Source organism: Aythya marila, assembly GCF_965140915.1.
Source record: "Aythya marila genome assembly, contig: HAP1_HAP1_SCAFFOLD_164, whole genome shotgun sequence".
Taxonomy (NCBI): Eukaryota; Metazoa; Chordata; class Aves; order Anseriformes; family Anatidae; genus Aythya; species Aythya marila.
In genome coordinates, this window is record NW_028137167.1 from 113,662 (window position 1) to 133,206 (window position 19,545).

General features: G+C 44.5%; 1 pseudogene across 1 annotated transcript; it reads right to left on the minus strand.

Moving 5' to 3' along the window:
• Positions 1–205: 205 nt before the first annotated feature.
• LOC309891129 (zinc finger CCCH domain-containing protein 11A-like) lies at positions 206–6,304 on the minus strand (annotated as a pseudogene). The gene is made up of 9 exons: positions 6,251–6,304; positions 5,931–6,050; positions 5,028–5,151; positions 4,395–4,597; positions 3,652–3,771; positions 3,088–3,146; positions 1,503–1,575; positions 1,234–1,299; positions 206–714 (listed from the first exon to the last, which is right to left on the minus strand). The product of its transcript is annotated as a zinc finger CCCH domain-containing protein 11A-like (transcript).
• Positions 6,305–19,545: the final 13,241 nt, after the last annotated feature.

Here is a 19,545-nt window from a genome sequence, read left to right on the forward strand (position 1 = left end):
TTTAAAAAAAGACAAAAAAAAGTGTTGTCAACGGCAGAAATAAAGAAAGCTGGGTACTTGTTTCCTTTGTGCATTTATTTCCTTGTGTCCCATGAGAGAGAGAGAGAAAGGCTACAATGTGCAAGCCATTCAGCATTTATCCATGAAGCAGATCCTGAGCAAACTGAACTTGCTCAATATGGGAAGCACCTCACTGGGGCAGGCATTAAAGCATCTTATTACCTGTTAGTTTTGTGCTCCATAAAGATTTCTGCTCTGCTGGGGCAGGTCCGGGTTGTGCTGAGGGAGCTGGCACATCTCCTTCACTCTGCTGCATCCGCAGAGCTTTCTCACGCTTTATTTCTTCCAAGGTTTTAACACGCACTTCTCCTTCTGGCTTGACTTTTCCTGCCGGCTCCTTCGCCTGCCCTTTGCTGGGCCCGGACAGAGCGAGCTGCTTCTTGGACTCACCCTGAATTTTGCTCTTGCTATGGCATTCTCCTGCTTTTTTCTTCTCTTCTACCAAGCGATTATTCTTTTTTTCAGACAAGGCTTCAGAGAAAGTTTGCATGCGACCTGCACGAGCAGCTCTTGCCCCTGCGCTGGAATCTTCAGTTTTACCGTGCCCTTCAGCCTCGGCTTTGGCTTGAGGTTCGCGTCTCTGAAGAGCTTTCTCACGACGGATTTCCTCCAGTGTTTTCACATGGATCTCTCCCATCGGCTTAGCAGCCTTCCCTGTCATCATCAAGAAATGAGGAGAAGCACCAACATTTAAAGAGAGTCCAGCAATATTTTAAGTCTCCAAAATTTGTCAGAGCACTAAGGAAAACTCATCTTGAGCGTTCCCAATAATGCATCTTAGAACAATATCCTTAGAACAACATTCTCCTCCTCCTCTGAGCCACTTGTATTTTGAAGACCAGCCCTATCCAGAGAGAACTGCTACACAGAAATGCTGCTTTACTTTATTACTTTTTCAGACTGCATTTCAAATTCCTGCTCCTGGCAGTGGTTCTATTCTAATTGTACGTAACGGTTCACAGAAGCAGCTAAAAACCTCGACAAGGCACAAGTAGAAAATAAACACACACCTAGAGCCAGAGTTCTGATAGTGGCTGTCAGAAGAGCTTCAGCACTCAACCAAGAGGCGTCAGTTCTTTGTTTTCGTTTAAATTAGTTTGTAGGGATGTATGAAAGCAGTCCAAGTTCGTGGAAAGGAAGGAGGAGAAAGCATATTTAAGATCTAGCTGTTACCTCTCTCAGTACTGGTCTGTTTAGGAGGTAATCCCAGCCTGTCCTTCAGAGACTTGGGAACTCGAACTGCAAAACAGAAAAAGAACGAATTAGGGAGGCTGCATAATGTCAACTTCAGGTTCACATTTCAAAACAAGACAGGAAAGGTAGCTTTGAATCCCAGTGATTACGACCTCAGCCAACATGCAAAAAGAAACATCACTGGAAAAGGACAAACAGAAAGACTAAATACGAAACCCAGGAATCCAATCCAGATGCCCGTTTAGTACCTGTCTCTCTCTTGGGTGCTTTGTCAGCATTTCCCGGAGCCTCTACCTTCTTCCCCAGCCTTTCAGCAAGGCTGCGCTTCACTGGAAGGCTGCCTACATCATCTTCAGAGAAAACAAGGAATATTGTAAGAACTTTTCTTTGCAGGAAGGTTTGAGAACAGTCAACAATAAGCTTCTCTTTTTCAAGCATATTTTCATAGAATTGCCTTTCAGCTGCTAAATGATTTTTTTTTTTTTTTTTCCGTTTCTGCCGTCAACACAGATCTCCACTGCAATGTATTTTCCTTTCATACATCACAAATACTCTTTAATGCAGTCATATATAGAAGGCAGCACCTACGTAACAGCTCGTAAAAAGTTCTCACCCGCGGAGGCTTTCCGTTTTCCTTGTCTATCAGCAAGATCTACTCGAACCACAGGTTCCTCCCCTAAAACAAAAGGGAATTTTTTTTTCTATTTCACAGAAACCAGTAGCCAACAGAAATATTATCCTGTTAGCCCATGTCCAAAAAACCCTAGTCAGACACTGTTTTGACAGCTAGACCACACAAACTCATATTTTAACTATAATTAACATGGAAAAAAAATATTAATAGTCTCAGTGCTTGCTTCAAATTCCAGCTGAGATAGTAGAGAGTGAATCTGAGTCTGCTTGACACCTATACTTTGTGCAGAACAAAGCTGCATAAGCAAGCAGAATATTCTTAGGTGCAAATGCTGAGAAATATTCCTTTCTAAGGTGAATGTCTACAAGTAAAAGTACTTCCACACTTTTTTCCCTTTAAAAGGCATTTGCACAGCTCTAAACAATTTATACACAAACTCCTGTCATACTGTGTCCACACCTGCCACTGTACGCCTCTTTAATGCTTCAGAAATTGCTTCTTATATAGCACTGGCTTCTACAGCTCGCTCTTCTCGTTACTCTTCTGTTTTTCAGTTACCCCCCTATTGGCATACTGACACTTTTTTTTTTCTCCTGCCACTGCACTTAACCTGAGCACCAAATCTTTCCAGTACAACCAGGGACTTTAAGCATAAAAGCACGTTTTGAACAGAAGGCAGCACCAGAAGGCTAACATGGGTGAATTGTTTTAATTATTGCTTAACCCTCCAGTTTAGGAGTAATGAAATCAAAACAAAAGCATTCATTATTACCTTTCTTGGAAGACACTGTCACAGTTCTCACCACTGTCCGGACATTTTCCTCTTCTGGAGCAGGAAAAATCATAGAATCAACGGGACGAAGAGAAGATCTTGAAGAACCTTCTGTTCAGAGCAACCAAAACATAAGGAAGTTTACCCAACATAAAAAACTATCACAAAGAACAAAAAACTTTAAATGATTTGTTACTGTCAAAAATACAGCAAGCAGAGCATGTAAAGAAGAGAGGTGACTAATTTGCCTCTGGTTGCCCTTTGGACTCCCATTTAGAATACCAGCTGGCTGAGAATCAGGTTGCTTTATGCCCCCAGCTAAAAATGGAAGTCTGTCCCTCAAGCAGCTCCCAGTCACCATCACCTGCCGTGAACAGGATAAGAAAGTAGGCAATATTAACTCACCACCGTGTCTCTTATTTTTTTCCTTCATCTTCTGCCATTTGATTTCCTCAAGTGTTTTTATTCCAAAATTCAGATTGCCCTCTGAAAACAGGAAACAGTTCATGAGACAGGCTTAGAGGCACTCACTGAGGACCACAGATCCTCAGGCTTCTTAGCGCTCAGGAACTTTCTGAAGTATTTCGAATAAAGCCTGTCAACACTCCTCACAAGTGAAAGAGCCATAGAACCAATGGCATTTTGCCCCTCCTTTCATCCTTCAGGGTTCAAAATGTAGTTTTAATTTTAATCCATTTACACAATATTAGATCCCTCTATCGTTAGATATGGCTTATCAGCAGTGGTTGCAAGGCTGCACGTGCAGCCATTTAAACTCCATGCTGTGGCCCTGTTTTGTTCTCCAAAAGTAAAGAAAAGGAGTTCACCTTTCTGACCCAATGGGCACATGATGGTATTAATGGCAGAAATGAGATCATGGAAATAACCGACTCCATTCAGCACCCCTACATTTTGTTGTGTTTTTACACCACGCTGCTTTTGACTTAACTGTCAAGTTCTTCTGATTTATCCTACTAAGGTGCTGGCATACCTTGTTTAGTAGTAATAGAACTGCCTTTCCGAGTGGAAATCACCCGTAATCCATTTTTGCCTTCCGCAGCTGGATGCTGGACGGGAGTTTTAGTTTCTTCTCCTTCCTCAGAAAGTTGGTCTGAAGGGGAAAAATCGATTCAGTTATGCATAGACCAGGTTGGTCATGATTACGTAGCTCATGCAGTGACACTTCAGCCCATGGTTCATATAAAAAACTTTGTTGCTGTTTTGTTTTGTTTGTTTGTTTGTTTTTAAACAGCTACACTGACCTGATGAACTCCTAAGTAGAATACACTAGGACAAAACATCTAGGACTCTAGATTCTCTCTGCAGCTTTAACTACTACACAACACATTGCTCTTCAGACAGAAAAAAGAAATTTCCTTCCTAGTTTCACATAGAACTTTACACACAAAAGACCAGCTAAAGCCAGGAGTGGTTCTAAGCTTTCCTCCAACGTTTCAGCTTCTGTCCACTGACTGCCAGACAAAGCCACCAGTGACCTGGCCAGACTGCCTGCCCTATCGCTAGTCAGACCTCAGGTCATCTGTGATTTATACACTCATTTACAGCACAGATTCCTTCCAAGAACCAAAGATTTAACACATTCATTTACAGCACAAATTCCTTCAAGAACCAAAGATTTAACACATTCATTTACAGCACAAATTCCTTCAAGAAACAAAGATTTACACAATCATTTACAGCACAAATTCCTTCCAAGAACCAAAACATGCTCACCATCATCATCTTCATCATCATCTGCAGCATTGATTACAACTGGAGGGTGTGTAGGGCTTGGGACATTTTCAGAGTTTTCCACTTTTGTCACCCCCTTAGCTGTGGAGAGGGATTTGACTGGACAGAAAGTTTGTTTTGCTGCAGTGACATCTGAGCCACTTTCAGATCATCGTCCGCGCACTCAGGCGGACTTGGCAGTGTAGCTAGAGGAAGAGGAGGATCATCGGTAATATGGCAGTTTAAAACTTTGACCACAATGCAAAGAGATGGTAGCAAAGGCAGATAACCCGCACAGACAACGAATTCAGCATCTCCTTTTGCCCATCCCATCACTGCTTACACCGTGAACAATGATTTCCCTTCCAACAACAACACATCTCCCTACCACCCAGCAAAAGAGGAAACAACAGGAAGCAAACTGCAAGGCAAACATCACACAAAGCAAAGAGAAGCTGAGCACGAAAGCAGAAAACAAACACCAGCAGTACACTCGGTGCAGTACACCTATGACTGCAGACCTTTTCCTGCCCTCACAAATGAACAGTTACCTGACGCCCCCTACAGGATTGGCACCCACTAAGTAATACTCAAAATTAATTCTTCAGCGCTTAAAGAAAAAGGACCTAAACTCACTCTTGCTTGGTGGTAAGAATTGTCCATCGATGTAACGTCCCTTTGCATGATGAAAAGCACAGTTGGCTTTCTGACAGCCTCCCGGCTGGTTCTCCCAGTAGCAAGGAATCTCACTGCGCTTTTTCTGAAGACAGAAAGAAAGAAAAGCTCGTGATAACGTGCACCTGAGGCTTGCAAAGAGATGCACAGCTCCAGATCGTGACAGCTGTCACAACACAGTGCTGAAACAGCATTCCAAAGGTCAGTTTCTCAGTTAAGTGTAGTATTTCTGGGCATATTCACAAAGTTTGCATAAGCTGTAACCACTATGCACATTTAGTTTGGTCATCACTCAGTTTGAGAAGACAGGCACTCTCAGACATCACTTGAGGGTGGCTTAAACTAATACACCTAGGATTATACTAGGATTATTCAGAGGGAAAAAGAACATCTGAAATTGCCTAGGTTAACCCTGTCTAGAACTACTTCTTGGAGACTTAGTTCTGCTGCACCTTTAACTTTCCCCACTTCCTACCCCAGGCAGCTACAACAGCGTTATCTGAAGGACTGTGGGTCAGAAGACACCTGATAGTTCATTATCAAGCCTGCTCCCATGAGGATAGAACAGCCTGTTTATTACCCCCCTGCTCCAGCACGTTTTAGCAGTCTATTTAACAGCTATTCTGCATCTCTTGAGAAAACTGTCAGCATCTAATAAAAAAAAATAAACAAATATCTTGCTAAGACATACCTAAGGCATTGATTTTATTTCCCTCTGCTTCCTCCCACCCCCTCTCTTGGTAACAGAAACCAGTATGATTTTGAAGCAAACAAATCTATCCTGCAAAAGCACAATCAGTACACCTACGGCACTGAAAAATGCTTTTGTGGATTTATTTTGAGAACACATTGTTAGGCACTCACGTCAATTTCCATGTGTCTGAATCGGCAGACATTCCTGAAACAACGACCCTCCTGCCACAGCTTGCAGACCGTCTCATTGCCCAGAGCAGCTTCGCAGTGGCGGTAGGCACATTTGTCTCCCTGGAACCAAAAGGAAACCAACAAGGAAAATAGAGTACAGCCTCAAAAATGGCCATGCTGCTGCCTAATGGTGCTACAACTGAATTCACAATCTATCTGGTTCTCAAGTTAACCAAAGACCAGTGTGCTTCCTCCTCCTAATCTACTCCTTCCTGAAAAAAAGGGGGAAAAAAAGCAAAGCAAAGGAAAGCCAGCCATACCTTGCTACAGGTAGAATAGAAATAGAAGTAGCAATCGTCTCCTTGTTTAGACATGCCGACGAGTTCTGCTAACAAGCTCGGGTTCTCTCCACAGGGACTTCCTCTGCTCTTGGAGAGAGCTGTCTTCACCCTTGCTTGGGCTGAAAGTCTTCTACTGGCTTGTGATCAGTGAAATCTTCTTTTTAAAAGTAACCCGAAAGAAAGTAACAAGTGAAAAATAATGAGGAACAAACATTTTTCCAGCTTTCTTCAGTTAATCAAATCAAGTTATCAGTCTCTCAAAGAGAGCAAAGCCTTGAAATCAGCTGTTACATGAACTAACTAAATATTAAAGTTCTGTAAAGCTGCCAGGAGCTTTGTCAGCAAGCGTTCTCTTCCACATCCTCAATAATATGACTTGGAGCACATCTGGAAGCCTGAAAACGGAGTCACTCCTTAAAAAACCACCTGATGATACATGCAAGTCAATAATCAACTATGGCTACAAATAACTTCTCTAGAACACAGTTAGGACGCATTAAACAGCACGTTCCAGGCCCTGTGGGTCTTCGATTTCACCTACCTGGACAACCTCAGCAAAGTTATCGATCTTCAAAGGCTTCCAGTTAACTGCTCCTGTAGGCCGAACCAAGACTGAATCCGTGAATTAATAATAAAGGGGTAGGAAGAATTTTCCTCCTCACTTTGCCAAGGGAACCTCTCATCCACAATTCAAACATAGGATGCGCTTTTAAACAGCTTATAACTAAGAGAGGAAGCAAGTCCATTTGAATGCTCTCTCAGACTGGATGCAGCCACGGTTAGTTAGCTCTTCAAAAAAATAAAAAACAAAAACCAAAACAAAACAAAAACAAAAAAAAAACAGCGCATTTAGTGATGAACTCGTGATTCAAAGTGGCTGCAAAAATGAGGCTCCATCTTCCACAGCCGGACAATTTAACTTTTTTTTTTTTTTTTTTTAATTTAAAATTCAGCATGTTCCAATCTCTGGTCTTCAAGATTTCTTCACCTATTAAGAAAACACAAAAACCTTTCCCCGTCTTTATTACCTGTACAGCAAAAAACATACCAGTGCATCTAAATCCACAGATGTGCATACGCATACACACATCTGTGTTTATACACACACGAGGAGGGAGTGAGAGAAAGTTAGCGAGAGCGACAGTGAAAATCAGAATTTTTGCCTTTTCGACACAGAGAACGCGTAAAAATTCTCTCATTTTGAGGGAACTAGAAAAAAATGGAGGCTCTGCAAAAGATTTTGATGAGTATGCCTTCGAGGCCGATGCTTTGTAACATGAGGGATCTGGGGGCCAGCACACAAATATGCATACGGATGTACATGCATACAGGATAAACATATCTATACACACAAGCGTGCACAGTAGATGTTGTATGATCTCCATATCGAGAACAACTCGTAGCCCTGATCAGACATGTAGAGTTGCAATCAATTAACAGCAGCAAGACAGCAGATCAAGGGTACAGCAAGCTTTGAGAGGCAGGGGAATGCTCACTTTGCCAGTGGCACGGCTGCATGATACCAAGGATTTTGAATTACTTTGATTTTTTGGAAGCAATTTGGTTTTTCTTTCTGCGCTGTAGCTGTGGTGGTTTTACCGTGCTGGGCAGCTAAACCCCACAACCGCTCTCTCACTCCCCCTCCTTTAGATGAGGAGGGGGAGAAGTAAAGCAAAGAACAACTCACGGGTTGAGATAAGGATAATTTAATTAAAGGGAAAAAATTATAATAATTAAATAAAGACTACCATGAACTAAACAATTTAACTAAGGGGAAATAAAAAGGGAAAGGGGAAAAGGGAGGGGAAAAGGAAAAATAAAAAGAAGGGAGGAAAACAAACAAACAAAATAAATGAAGGCTATATGGAAGTGCAGAGGAAAGAAATTACTCTCTACTTCCCACAAATGAGCCATGATTGACCACGTCCTTGAAGCAAGGCCTCAACGCACGCAGCCGGTGTTCGAGAGGAGGACCGACGTTTTCCCAACGAGAGCCCACCCCTCCCCTCTTCTTCCTGTTTCCACCTTTTATTGCTGAGTGGGACATCACATGGTATGGAATATCCCTTTGATTGGTTTAGGTCAGCTGCCCTAGTGATGTTTCTCTCCTCACCTTTTTGCCCACCCCCTAGGAGGGTTAGAGAAAGGCCCAATGCTGTGCCACTGCTGCTCAGCAGTACACACAACACTGGGGTGATAACACTGCTGTTCCAGCTACAAGTACAGAGTACGGCACTGTATGGGCTGCTGCAGGGAAAGTAAACATTCCAGCCAGACCCAGTACAGTAGCAAATACCACAGGTTTGCCATCACGTGCTGTTCCCTAATCCATATATCCATCATCAGCCATTGCTGCAGGATCATGAAAGGTTAGAGAAGACGACTTAGGTCCAATTTAACAGCCAATGAGTTTTCGATGAGCAGAGCTGCAACAGATTTTATTTCGCCACAAGCATTTTTTTTTCTTTTTTTCTGATATGAAGTCAGAAATTTTGATTTTTTTTTTTTTTTTTAAAGACACTAAATGTCACAAAACCTGCAACCAGACCAGATAAAGTTCAATTCAGAGTGATTCTGAATCCTTTCATTAAAACGCTGCACATTTCTGTGCAAATTATTTCTGACTCTTCTGGACAAAAGTGGATGAAACAGTTCTTACAAATTAATAATAAAAGGTTGGAAGCTTTTACTCACACAAACACTAGTGAATTTTCCAGGAAATATTGTTTTGGCAGGGAATTTTCCCAAATCTAAAATAAAGAGAGGAAAAGTTGGGTTCTCATATTAGTTACTGCTTTTGACTGCTGGACAAAGGGAATAAAAACAGTAGTTAAGTGCAAGGTTTCCTTCTCTTCTTTAGTATGGATAGGAATCGTCACTTCGGACCTTTAGCACCTTCAGAAACACACCCAGTGCCATGCAGGTTCCTCTGCAGCTACTTCTAACAATTACTGGTGCTCCTTAGCATGGAAGTTTGACTCAAAACACTCTCCAGATTTAGCTCTTTTGACTGCCCAAGGAGCTCATCATTTTGCTTGTTGCCTTCCATTTTCCTGAACACACCGGGAACGCTGTTCAGAATCTGAATGGATCTGGTCTAAGGAATGGGAAGAAAGCAAAACCAACGATACCTTGCAGTATTCCAAATTCCAAAAAAGCAGTCTCATTTTAAAAAGGACCTCAAAAGCTTTTTTTTTTTTTTAAACTGACATCTGCCAACATAGCAATCCAAGCGCTAAACCAACTGAAGTTGCCCCTGAAAGCCTGAATAAAAATGAGTAACTCTGGTGCACTCAGCAGGTCTGTAATAGAAGTTGGTAAGGGTTTTAGATTTCTTTTTTTTTGCTCCAGGGTGCTGGTAAAATTTTTGCATTAAGAGATTTTGAACCTTTTGTACCAAAGAATTAGAGATGCGCTACAGTGCCAGTAGCTGGGGGTCTGGAAATACACACCAACAAGTGTCATAAGCTTTGCCTTTGCTGAAGGAAGATGAATAGTACAAAGAAAATCTGTCTAGTTTGTTTTACAGGCTTGTCTTTCTCAGTACGGAACAAACTGACCTCCCTGGTCTAACTTTGCAGTGCCTATTCTGCCTTTGTCCTGCAGAGAAGAGCAAGAAAGGAACAAATCTATTTTTGCACCCCAAAAACGCATTAGAGGAGGATTATCACACCCACCTAAGGGTACTTCCTTGTTTGTTTATAAAGCACAAAGCATTTCTCTTGGACAGTCTCTGTTGCTGGCCTCTTTTGTGCCTTCCATTTATAATAAAGATATTAAGATGCTTACCCCTTGCTTGTTTTTTTTTTTATTTGTTTGTTTGTTTGTTTTTGTTTTTTTTAAAGAACAGTGGAAGTGGAGAGTCGGATGACAAGCAAGAACAAACACTAGAAACTCCTTGTTCTGCCCCTGCTTTTTAATCACCCAGCATCACCCCGGCTGCAAAACAGCCTCTGCTGATTTACCTGCTTGTTAAAGCACCCCACAGGCTGCAAGTGCGGTGTGCTAGGTGTCAAGTTATATTTAACGGTGCACACGTAACCATTCATCTTCCCACAGTCGAAGCACAGAACAGCCTCTTGCTAACACAACTCATCCCTGCTGCTGCAAGAAACCTCATGGCCTGCAGGAAAACCTCAAGCTAAGAGTTCCAAAGCAAAAGCAGAAAACGCATCATTTGTACTCTTTCTATTTGAGGGAATTCTAGCTGCTAAATGCTGCCTACATCTGAGGGCACGTTCTGAGGCTGCCGGGAAGGACACTCAACACCCACTGACAGCAGGAGTGCAAAGATGCCAGCCAAGAAGGCAAAGGTTAGAGCTGAACGCTGCCTCAGCTTCCTCCAGCAGCCAGCTGGGGGTCACCTTTCACCACGCTCTCTGAGACTCGGAGCCCCGAGTTACCGCAGCCGCCACGTACAGCTGCTCCTTGCTGGCCCAAACTATTTGAAGAGTCTTCAGACTTCAGGGACCTGTTTTACGACAGCCTCAAGATCAAATTCATCTGTTCCTGAAGGCGCTGATCGTCCTGCTGTTTCTGTAGCTGTCAAAGAACAATCCTGAACTGAGGCACTCGTCTGATCAAACAGTGCTTCGGCACAGATTTCTCTTTAGCTTGACACATCAAGGTGAAGAGGAATCGATTCTTGCAAGCAACCTCTCAAGCAGGGATCTAATAAGGTGACCAAAACGACAGATCTGTTGTGCAGATCTGAGCACGTCACTCTGCAGGGAATCACTTTCAAGCCTAAGATGTTTCACCCATCTCCCTGCCCCAGAGCGACACAAGGAAAGCTCTTAAGCAATTGCTAGCCTCTCCTCAGTGCTCACGAGTCCCAAATCACTAATTTTACAATATATAAACCATGGCAGCTGGCACCTAGATGGCACACGGTGACACTGCACACGTTGGCAGTGCTGTCAGGAGCTGGAAAGTCAGGGGTGAGGGGGTTAAGGGAAAACCACACATCAGTTTAGCAACTTGGCTCCCGTAGGATACTTCCTACGGCAGGAGTTTTAGCAAAGTCCCTCCCTCAGAGGGACCTGCTGGCTAATTAAAACAGGACTTCTGCTGGAGCAGTCAGAAGGCAGCAGGGTATCAGGAGATATCCAGTGGGCATCACCGTCAGCCTGTGGCAGTTTGGGGTCCAGGTATCAGTGGTTATGCGTGGTTTTCTCTGCTTCACTTTCTCCAAAGCTGTGAAAAAATAGTTCTTTTACAGCACTGTACAGTCACACGTTACGGATGGAACCAGCTGCATCAACTTCCAGTACGACGGTGTTGGAAAAAGGTGCCTTTGGTGGTCAGGAGCACAACAGCTCTGGTGAGGTGTTATTTAAGTGTGTTCTTACATCTGAGTTTCCTCATAGCAGTATGTAGCTGAGGGGGTCCAGGTTTCCCAGGTAAGATTGATGTTTTCTCTCCTACCAAGCACCAGCTCAGTATACAAAGCTCTGTTAATAACACCCAAGCGTGTAGATGTTAAACTGAAACTGCTTTTAAACCTATTTGTTGTTACGAAAATAGCTTAATACACCATCTTCACAGGGTAAAAATTCACATGGAAGGACAAAAAAACCCAGAAGCGCTTCCTGAGCTTCAGTTTACCAACAGCACCATCGGATTTAGATCCTGGCCTGGCAGCCAGGATGCAGGGTCTGTAAGCATTGCTGCGATGTGCAAGTGCCAAGGCAGGTTTCTGGCCTGCCCTGAATAAAATACCTTTTTTTTTTAATACAAACAGCGTGCCAGGTACGCTGTAATGCCAATGTGCCAGCTCAATAGAGGATGTCAAACAACAGAGGCGTTTATCCTAATTTCTGGCATGAAAACACTTTTAACAGCATTCTTTTCATGAAGAAAACCCTCTCTATCTTCTCCAATGCTCCAGGATCTGCTGCAGCTGCAGCAGCCGCGCTGGTACAACCCACATCTTTGCCAAATCTTTTCAATAATTGTGCTTTACCTCGGCAATGTTGAGGTCACTCCTCTTCCTCCTCCAGCTGAGCAAGCAGCTCGCTGGCTCTGCCACACCGCAGGTGCGGAAGCGAAAGCTGGGAACACAGGAGTCAAACTCTCAGTGCTCACAAAGCCACCAGGGCAGAGGGCTGACACAGAGGCACCCCGGATCCGCTCTCCCTCCCCGCTGCGAGGCTCGCAGCAGCCCCAACCCGAAGCACACACAATGCTTCGCATGGTGATGTCACCGCTGATTCTGAGTCCCCACGTGAGGATCTGCTTCACCACTCTCAACGTTGGTGTTGGTTTTTGATTTTTGTTTTTTTTTTTTTTTTCTTTTAAACATTCTCAGCTTATGGGAAACCATCAGGTAAACCACAGATCGCTAGGGAAGAAGGCCCACACGAGGGAAGTCCGTGCTTTTCTTCCAGGCAGTGGCACGTGCTTTAACACGCCGCGTTCGACAAAGCAGCTCTCCCCGTTTTGCTCAGTGGCAACAGGCACGACTGCAACGCACACAGGTGTAGGCAGCACCTGCAGGTCCCAAACCCTTAACCCGTTTTTAGAGAGCACCAATTTTTTAAGTAGTGCTTTTCCCTTAATCCATGACCCCTTCTTTCCTTTATTTCTATCGGGTGGCTCTCCTCCATTTTCCTCCTCAGTGTCTGAGCAGACACTGGGAATCGTTTCCGGAGGAAGGGCACGGCTGAAGCTCCTCCATCTACTCTCCGAGAAAAGAGAGTATGTTAAAGAATACATCTTTCCTTTCTTTTCCCTTTTTTAAATACAATTTCTGAAATCAACGCTGCGGCCTGGCAGCAAATACCTACGGGACTAAAGGTGATTCCTCATCCTCACTGTAACGTTGTAGTTAACCTCCCAACGAACCCATCTCCCCAGGAAGCGGCCATTTGAGATGGGAAGGGGCAGAGCAAGAGGAAGCTCTCCTTAGCCTAGCTCTTCCCCCAACACCACCTCGCCACCCAGCACCAAATTCAACTCACCTGCTCCTCCCGATCACTCGAACGGGCGTCCGACGCTGGCACACGCCGCAGCGGTGGTTCTGACGTGCCTTAAATCACCTCTCCGCAGAATATCTCGGGTCTGTACGCTCAAATAACGCAGTATTTGAGAAATAACGCCCAGAGCTCACACTCTGAGTGCAGCCCAACAGCACCGAAGCACCGGTAGGCTAAACATTCCAAACCTGGCAACAAGGCTGACCCAAGCAACAGCACGGAACCCTTCTGCACCTTCAGCGTGGACATCAGCGTAAGGAAACACAGACCTCCTCGATCCAAATTCTAAGCGAGAAACGCAAAAGGTCACCCAACCGGCTTGTTTTCAGCAAGCTAAAGGAGAAATTAAGGTGACAACTGGGTGCATCCAGAGTTAGTCAGATCCTGAAGGCAGTTCCTTGGGGGAACGGAGGAGCAACGCGCCAGATGAGGGCTGCCTTACAGCGCACCCCTTAGAGGCACTGCTACGGAAGGAAGGCAGAAGGTTGGAACTCGAAAGAACTCGCAAGGCGCCCGTTAAGGGGGAAATCTTTCATTTTTTTCGCAGCAGAACCTCCCCTCTCCCCCCTACCCCCCCCATGAAGGCAGCCCGGGGACTCTTTGCTTCCTTAGGGAGAGGGCAGGGACGGGGCAGGGTGGTGGGACAGATGGCCAGAGGGTCAGATGCACGGACAGACAGACAGCCGGACAGAGGGCCCAGCAAGGCCTGACGAAGGGTTCAGGAGCGGGAGGGAAGGGCAGGGCGAGGGGAAGGGCGGCCCCGGGCCTGACAGGAGACCTTGGGCCTAACCCCGGGCAGCAGCTCCGCGTCTCACAGGGCCCAGAAGGGGCTGGTACAGGGGGAGGGAACACCCCAGCCCCCAGCCCTGCCTCCAGGCCCTGCGCCCTTCACCCCCCCCCCTCCCCTAAGGGCACCCCGACCCACAGGGCCCGCGACACGGCCTGCTCCCCCTCAGGGCAGCAGAGGGGAGCCCGGCCGGGCAGGAGGCCTTTCCCCTGCCCCCCGCTGGTCTATGAAGGGCTCTAGTTACCGGCGAGCAGGGATTTTTACTGATACTGGCCGGACAACAAAGACTACTTATTAGAGAAGTACAATTCTTTTTTTCCTTGTGATAACTTTTCTTGACCAAAAAACACGATTGTGAATGAGGGAAAATGAAAGATGTAACATGGGAACGTGCGGATACTCACGATGATGCAGCCTTCTATCCGCATGTTCGCTGCGCTGCTGGGATAGCAGCTGCGGGAGCCTGGCAGCAGAGGGCAGTGAAGCCAAGCAGCTGGGATCCGTCTCTGGGGAAGGGGGCACTGAGAAAGCGCTTGCAAACGGGGCACAAGCCCTCAGCCTCTGGAGGCGGCGCCTGTCAGGCGTGAAGGAAAGGGATCCCTTCACGGAAGATGCTGTGGGCTTGCTGAGGCTCGAAGAACAGACGGTGCTGGCTGCTACCAGCGTGCTGCAGCAGCGGCAAGACAGAGCCGTGGTGGTTTTCCTCAGCTGGGCAGCCGAGCTCCAGCACAAGCGCTCTCTCCCTGCCCCTCCTCCAGCGCCAAGGGGAGAAAAGAGGCTGGCAAGGGCTCAAGGGCTGCCAGAAGGACAGGGAGATCACTCCACAAGGAGCGTCACGGGCAAAGCAGGCTCAGCACAGCCTGTTCCAGTCCAGCCCGGGGCCTGCTCCTGCGGGGGCTCTCCACAGGCCGCGGCCTCCTCCAGGCCACAGCCACCTGCTCCACCGGGGGCTCCTCCACCCGCAGGGGGGCTGCAGCGTGGAGATCTGCTCCACGGGGGACCCATGGGCTGCAGGGGGACAGCCTGCTCCACCAGGGGCACAGCCTGCTCCACCAGGGGCCTCTCCCTGCACAGGCCGCAGGGGAACTGCTGCTGTGAGCCTGGAGCACCTCCTGCCTCCTGCTGCACGGACCTTGGGGACTGCACAGAGCTTTCTCACTCCTCCCTGAGCCAGACGCTGCTGGGCAGCAGCTTTTGTTCCCTTTCTTAGATGCAAGATCTTCTTAAATTCAGTCCAGCCAAGTAGGAAAAGTAAATGTGGACAGCTGTATCTTGGCAAAGAAGATAGTAGGGAGCAAGGAGGTTCAGCAGTCAAGGTGGAAGGTGATGCCATGAGGCTTACAGGCTAGTAATGTTCTAGTGAAACCCAGCCTTCCTAAAGAAACCTGCCTGACTACTTGATGTGAATAACAGACTCTGTTCAGCTCTTTCCTAACATAGAAACGGTGCTGACTGCTTCTTCAGAGTAACAGAAGTTCGTGATACTACTGAAGTAGTTGTGGTTCAGATGTAGATCTGATTTCTCCTAAGCACACTGAATTCACAACTGTTGATCCTCCAGAGGAGGCTTTGCAATTGAACACCTGGAGAATAGGTAAATTTCCCGCTGTTGTTCTCCTCTCCTCTTGTTTTGTTTTGTTTTGTTTTGTTTTGTTCCTAGTAGCATAGGCTTAAGACTCTGAAGAAACAGGCTGCTTTTTTTCATTTCCAGCACTGGCTGTTTCTCCTGAGCCCCGCCTTCTATTTTTGCAGTCATAGGATATGTGGATGTAAATTCGTGGAGAGAGGTAGAAAACTCTTTCAACTGGTGTTTTTTCGGCTATGTGGGGAGAACAAATAGAGTGGCTTTGAATATTCTGGCTCTTATTCAGAGCAGCATGTGGAGGGAGACAGATGCGTTTGCTTTTTTAGTGCAATGGCTTCAGAAGCAAGAGGGGAAAAAGCACTTTCTCTGGGAGCTGAAGAAGGTGTCCTAATCACAGGAGAGGTTTCTAAATGGCATATCTTTGCGAGGGTTCCTGTAGTTCGGAGGTTTTTGTTTGTTTGTTCGACGTTGGAAGGTTTTACTCTTAATATTCATGTCCTTCAGCAGAAGTGAGAAATGTGATTTTATTTTGTGCAGTGTCGTGGACCCTCCGAAATCTCCTGGGAATGATGAATACCTCGCCCAGTACCAATGTGATGACCGTGGAGACAAGGAGAAACCAAGAAGATCAAAACAACGTGACCTCATTTCAAAAGAAACCGTTTTGTCCGGCAAAGAGTCTTGTGAGCCTGGTGAGAAATTGCGGCAAACTTCCTCTCTCAAGTCTGACACTGAATGTAGCTCTAAAAACCTTTCCTCCTCAGCTGTTACAGAGAGATGCCAAGATACAAAGGACAAGACTAAAACCACTGAGAAAGAGCATTACGAATGCAAGAGGGAACATGCTCCTAGTGAAGAGAAGGAGAGTCAAAAAGCAGGTCCTTCCAGCAAGAGAAGGGTAAAGTTGAATACAAAGAATACAAACTTGAGCTCCTGATTGGCTTCATGCTGAACTCTGTGCTGTTCTTGTCCTAATCTTGGTCTCTCCATAGATAATATGGTTTAAATCCAAATAGAATCGTGCGATGAGGAAGATCTCACTGCAACAAATTCAACATCTAAAATCAAAGTTGACATTTTCCGTGATTTTCTTCCTGAGCAGAAGTGTGCAGTACTCCTTTTATATTAACGTAGAGATTATTTCAAACAGTCTTGAAGTGCTTGATGACTTAACAGTCTGCAGATTTATTATCAAATCAAAAAAACCCCGACTTGGTAGACTATTTTTTTCCCAGTTTTGAATGACCACTAGGAAGAAGGTTATTCCGGCATCAAAAAAGTCATGTGGAATGTATCAAAATTTACTGAACCAGTAAGTAAAAATTATATTTTTCTATTAGTTCCATTGTTTCAACTCTTCAGACGCTTATGGATGGCATAGATAACAGAGGGGAGATCGTGGTAATCGGAGCTACCAACAGACTGGATTCTATAGATCCTGCTTTACGAAGACCAGGACGCTTTGGCAGACAGTTCCTCTTCAACTTGCCAAATTAAGAGGTGAGAACTTAAATTCAATGTTAGTGCTACCATGGCAAAGTCCAACTTTATAGGAAAAAAAAATAATTGACAACTTGAACAAAAGAGTGACACGTGGAGACACTGCGTTGTTCCATGGAGGGCAAATCTGGTACTGGATATATATGGTCAGGATGATACCACCAAGTAGTTAGTTCTATAATCAAACCTTTCATTCCCAAAGTTGTACCTGTTTGCTTAATTATTTAGTCCACTTGGGCGCTTTCATCATGAAGTTGTGTTTTTGGTCTCAATCCTTCCCTTATGAGTGAATAGGGGACGTGTTTGCATTTGATTGTGCCCCGGATCAGTGGTAGTAGTTTGAGTCATAATTCTTTTCTTCTTTATAGTAATTGTAGCAATTGGAAGCATTGTGCCAGAAGTGCTTTCTGTGAATTTACTGGCTGGAAAGCAAATGTGATGAAGTAATGAGACTGTCCCAATGAAAGCTTGCTAAGTTTTAGAGAAGTTTTTTGGACAGCAAAGAAATGTTTCTGGATAAATTTTTCATTACAGTATTTTCCTCTGGGTCCTTAGGTCTCGTAGTTTGGAAACTTGTTATTGAAGCTATAAATGCCTTTTCTTTCACTGTAGGTTCCTAGAAAAAGTTCAGTATAACAAATAAGAACTATTCAATTTCCTGGTTGACAATGCAGAGTGTATATTAAATAACTGTAAAATACTTGAAAGTTGAGCAAGTAAGAAAAGTGTATTAGTAGATGAGGGGTTTTGAGGGAGGACTGGTTTTTTTGTCTGTTTGTTTGCCTTTTGGTTTGTTTGTTTCTTGTTGGTATTTTTAAGGAAAACTTGGGACAAGCTAAAATGCAATGATTTTGCTTCAGGGTTGGAAAAGAAATTTTCAAGATTCATACTTGTGACTGGACCCCTCAGCCACCGGACATGTTGCTTGATGAACTAGCTGAGAAATGCATTGGTAAGACTGAAACAGAAACGGATTCTTGCTTGTGACCAAGTTGTAAAGAACCTTAGCTTGTACCAGGCAGTACCCATGCTCTTGTGCCTTGCTGCACAACTAGTCAACGAGGCAGCTGGCACACCTTCATAGCAATCTGAGTGAGATGCTTTCATCTATTTACTCTTTGTTATCGTTCCTCTTGTTGTCTGAGAACATTAAATGGTTCTGGGGCATCTTCCTCAAGAGTATAGTTTTTGATGAGGAGTCTGCTTCAGCTGCATAAGCGCAGGATATCAGGCAGTGAGCAACATGAAACACCCCTGCAGAGCGGTAGCACTTTGAATTCCCTGTTAAGCTGTTTGGTTTTGGCATTACAAATTCTTTAAATGTTGCATGTTGTAAACCTGGGCCTTGACCGATGTAACGTTTGATTTTTGTTTGTTAGGATACTGTGGTGCAGATATCAAATCTTTATGTACTGAAGCTGTGCTGTGCTCTCTACGCCGATGCTATCCTCAGATTTATGCAAGTAGGGAGAAGTTGCTACTAGACGTTAATTCTATTAAAATAAAAGCAAAGGACTTTTTCATGGCTATGAAGAAGGTTGTTCCAGCTTCAAACCGGATCAAGGCTTCACCCGTATAAGCACTATCACCCATTTTCAAGCCACTTTTTAAAAGATCAGTAGAGAATATTTTACAAGTTGTGCAGAAGATCTTCCCGCATGCACAGCTTGCGCTAAAGAAGGACCGACAGCAAGGTATAACCACAGCATCCACTTCTTTATAATTCTGCTAAAGCAAAAACTTGCGGTTTGTGCAATCAACTTAAACCTTTCAGACATAATGGTGGTAGAATTTTATTATTTCCATGTGCATGTCTTTTTTTTGGGCAAGTCTGGAATACAACGCATAGGTTTTATTGTGGATTCGAAACTGAAATGCCAAATGGAAGCTCTGAATGACTCAAAACACAGTAAAGGACGATGCGTTCTCTACTGAAGCATCCTGCTTCTGACGGCAGCTAAGATAATTAGCATTTGTAGAGGTTGACTTGAGGTTTGAAGTATAAGGCACCTATTTTTCTTTAAAAAATCAAAACTCAGATCTTTGGAGGGGAAGCATTTCTAGGTCAATGTTTCTAATTCCTTTCTGAAGAATGTCAGGACCAGGATACAAGTATAACTGGTCTAAGCTAAATATTGTTTTAGCTATCATCATTTTTAACCAGTCTCCTAATTTAAATGTTTGTGGATCGTACTATACACGTGAGATCAATTAGCATTGATATTTACTAGATGAATGGAATTCTGTGGCCATCACATCCTTTATCCCCATGCTTTCATTGTGGGAACCTCCTCCAGAAAGAAATGGTCTTGTTTGTTTTTGTTTTATTTTAGCTATTTAGCAACTGCAGAAATTGTTCGTAATCTCCTTTATTCTAAGGGGGAGAAAAAAATCACCAAGAGTAGCGTACCTTATACGTACACAT